This window comes from Macrobrachium nipponense, chromosome 16 (genome assembly GCF_015104395.2).
Source record: "Macrobrachium nipponense isolate FS-2020 chromosome 16, ASM1510439v2, whole genome shotgun sequence".
Lineage (NCBI taxonomy): Eukaryota > Metazoa > Arthropoda > Malacostraca > Decapoda > Palaemonidae > Macrobrachium > Macrobrachium nipponense.
The window spans coordinates 45451228-45456227 of record NC_087209.1 but is presented as its reverse complement, the minus strand read 5'-3'; positions in this window follow the sequence as shown (position 1 = coordinate 45456227).

Below are 5000 nucleotides of genomic sequence, written 5' to 3'. Positions count from 1 at the left end.
ATACTATTGATTCACAGGAAAATCTCTCACGAAAAGATTAAATTAACATAAGCGCTCAGTTAGATATTGAGAACATAGTTCAGAAATTTTCCATCATATAAATAACACAAACCATATCAAGGAGTGGAACTCGTCACGAAATCTACTCAAGAGCAGCTGTTTATACAAATGTCTGATGGTAGAATTTCACTGATAAAACAACTAGATAATAGGACAATATCTTCAATGATGAAGTGGATTAAGACAATTAACAGAACCAATATCAGCTTTGCGGTTACACCAGGCAACGCTGAAAAGCATATCTCACACATATATTTCGCCAATGTACTTTCTGTTATTCATTAGTTGATAAGGGTTCGAGTCAATTCAGTGAAATATAGTCCTCAGTTTTAAACCAGAGTGTTTTAATGGGCCTTATACTTGAGATGTATATTGTTTTAACAACAATATATACATTATATATATATATATATTTATATATATATATATATATATATATATATATATATATATATATATATATATATATATATATATATATATATTATTACGATCTCGACTCTCGAGATCGACAGGTTCTTAAAAATAATAAGCAATTGGGCTGAAATGACTGACGACAGGTGACAAACAAAGGAGGGAGGAGCATAACAACCAAAAAGTTACCTTAAAATTAATTTATTTACAAAGAGTTAAATACATAATGTACAGTGAGTCAAGGTTCTGGGTGGCAAAAACACAAAAAATTATAAACTAACAATAAAAACCAGTCGAAGAATCAATAAAATCCACCCTTCAATAACAAAGCCAAAATAATGACAAAATAGGCTGTATAAGGGCAATAACAATCTGTAAATATAATCAATAGAAATAAGCAGCATAATAAATAATTAAAATTAACACTGAAGGGGCATAATGATACCCAGAGCAAAACGGGAACACTTCCTCAAACAAGGAGGACAACAGTCCAATGCCAGACGATCAAGACAGAGCCGATACGACAACCACCTTGTCCTTGGAGACAATATGGACATCCTCCTCGAATGCTGGACGATCAAGACAGAGTTGATACAACAACCATCTCGTCCTCAGATATGGTATGGAGGTCCTCCTCAACCACTGAACGATCAAGGCAGGGTTGATACAACCACCAGCTCGTCCTCAGATACTCTGCTGCTCTGCTGCCAAGACTCTGCCTCTCTGAACCTGACTGGTTGTTCTGCCCTCCAGAACCTGACTGACGAAGTTTGACGCCATCCAACAGACGTCAACTCGCCAGCAATTAAAAACAAAAACAAAGGAGGCAACAATCCACCAAGGGAACAATCGGCAAACGATTGTTCCTAACACCTCCCCACCTAACAGAAAAAAAAAATTATTATTAATTTTTTTTTTTTTTTTACAAACAAAATACTCTTCCCCGATGCTGCCACACCCCCGTCAGCCAAAACAGAACCAACCCTGGCCTAAGGTCGCCAATATTACGATCTCGACTCTCGAGATCGACAGGTTCTTAAAAATAATAAGCAATTTGGCTGAAATGACTGACGACAGGTGACAAACAAAGGAGGGAGGAGCATAACAACCAAAAAGTTACCTTAAAATTAATTTATTTACAAAGAGTTAAATACATAATGTACAGTGAGTCAAGGTTCTGGGTGGCAAAAACACAAAAAATTATAAACTAACAATAAAAACCAGTCGAAGAATCAATAAAATCCACCCTTCAATAACAAAGCCAAAATAATGACAAAATAGCCTGTATAAGGGCAATAACAATCTGTAAATATAATCAATAGAAATAGGCAGCATAATAAATAATTAAAATTAACACTGAAGTGGCATAATGATACCCAGAGCAAAACGGGAACACTTCCTCAAACAATGAGGACAACAGTCCAATGCTGGACGATCAAGACAGAGCCGATAACGACAACCACCTCGTCCTTGGAGACAACATGGACATCCTCCTCGAATGCTGGACGATCAAGACAGAGTTGATACAACAACCATCTTGTCCTCAGATACGTTTTGGAGGTCCTCCTCAACCACTGAACGATCAAGGCAGGGTTGATACAACCACCAGCTCGTCCTCAGATACTCCGCTGCTCTGCTGCCAAGACTCTGCCTCTCTGAACCTGACTGGTCGTTCTGCCCTCCAGAACCTGACTGACGAAGTTTGACGCCATCCAACAGACGTCAACTCGCCATCAATTAAAAACAAAAACAAAGGAGGCAACAATCCACCAAGGGAACAATCGGCAAACGATTGTTCCTAACAATATATATATATATGATATATATATATATATATATAGTATTATATTATATAAAAAAATATATTCATATATATATATATATATATATATATATATATATATATATATATATATATATATATATAATATATATACATATATATATATATATATATATATATATATATTATATATAATATATATTATATAATATATATATATTATATTATATATATATATAATATCTATATATATATATATAAATATATATATATATATATATATCTATATATATATATTAAATGATATATATATATATATATATATATATCTATATATATATATATATATATATATATATATATACTGATATATATATATATATATATATATATATATATTATATATATATGTATCTATATATATATCTATATTATATATATATGTATATATATATATATATTAATATATATATATATCTATATATATTATATATAATATATATGTATAATATATATTATATATATATATAGTATATATATATAAATATTATAATATATATCTATATATATATATATATATATGATATTATTATATTATATATATTTATATATATATATTACATATATCATATATATATCTATAAATCTTAATATATATCTTAATATATATATATATATATATAGTTATATATATATATAGTATATAGAGATTTATATAGATAGATAGATAAGATATCTAAAGAGATAGTAATATATATATATAGTATACATATTGATATATATATAGATAATATATATAGATATTTATATATATATAAATAGATAGAATATGATAATATATATATAGATTATAGATATAGATATCATAATTATTATATGATTATTATATTATATATATATATATATATATATAATATATAGATATATACATATATACAGATATACATAGAGATTATATTATAGAAGATAGAGTGCCTATATATATAGGATATAGTATATACAGAGAGAGAGAATAGATAATATATATAGATATATAGATTATATAGGTATATATATAGAGTATATTATATATATAGATAGAGATATATATATATATATCTAGTATGGAGATAGTATATATAGAGAAGATATCTCTAATATACAATATAGTATATATTATAACCTCTAATTGAGTATAGAGATATATTGTATATAAATTAGAATATTACTATATAGATATATATTATTAATATATATATTATAATATATATATAAATATAGACATATATACATTATATATATTATATATATATAATATACAGATTGATATCCTATATAGTATATATATATTATATAATAATAGATAATATATACTAGATATAACTTTATAGTATATTCTAATATAATATATATTAGATCTATACATATATACAATATACATATATATATATATATACAGATACATATATATATATAGTATAATATCTAGATATAGTAATAATCATATATACTTAGAGAGATATAAGGTATAAAGATATATATGTAATAATATAATATATATATATATATATATATATATAGATATAATATATATATATATATATATATATAATATAGATAATATATATATAATGTATGTATATGAATAACTTGATCACGAAATATACAAAATGTGATGCTATGTATAAATAAAGGTAATCCCACGGAGGAAAATTAAAAGACGAGAAATGTGATTTTTCTGTCTTGACGGCCCTTTACTTCAGGTAAGACTGATCAGAATAAAGAGAAACCATACAGGTATATACAAACGGACATTACAGGATTAACAAAAGGTACAATTCACTTTAAAGACACGAAAAAATGCCCTTGGGCTATATTAAAGACTTAAAAGCATCCACCACACGTGGTCAAAGGTAATTTAGTCAAAAAACAATATATTTTGAAAACAAAGAGGCATATACGACAGGACAGTATAAATTTAGAAAAATCCCGAAGACTATATCAAACAAAGATTTAGATGTACGAATAAAGCAGCATATGTATTCAGTTAGAACTGCCCAGACTTTAAATGCACTATTTATCCAACTGAGTGAAAAATCTCATTGTATAAATTGGGGCGATAGCTCTGTCATTGCTAGGCCTGATGATTATGTTTTAAGAAATTTATTGAAACCAGCAATTATACAAATCACTAATAAAAAAATCCTAAATCTTAGTCTGGGATTGTACCTTGGACATATATATGTAAAATGTTTATGAAGAACCTTAAAATAAATTACTTAACTACTAATTAATTAATCCCACCTGTTTTTAGTTATTAATTTTTTTTTTCTCATGGTCACTATATTTATATCTTATGTTCGTTTCTCAATCATTGTCTGAACACTTTTGTAAATTTCATGTTACTAATACAAAGTGTATTGTTTTTCGAATTAAATTGCCTTCGACCAGTGTGTCTGACTGTACCGCTCTCTTAAATCCTTAATGTAGCCTTCGGGATTTTGGATTTTACTAAATTACTGTTGTGCTGAATTGCAATCATATACACCGAGAATTTTCTAAGGTTAATTAAAAATGCAAAGTAAATTAAGCAATTTATTGTATTTGCAAAATGTCCTAAGTCATCCAGGTGCTGATGCGGCAGCTAATACAAAAAGATGATCATCGTGAAGCAAGGGGGAACCACAGTAATTCAGCTACTTCCAAAACACAGAAATATTACCAAATGCCTAATTAAACACTACACAATTATCATGTCCATATA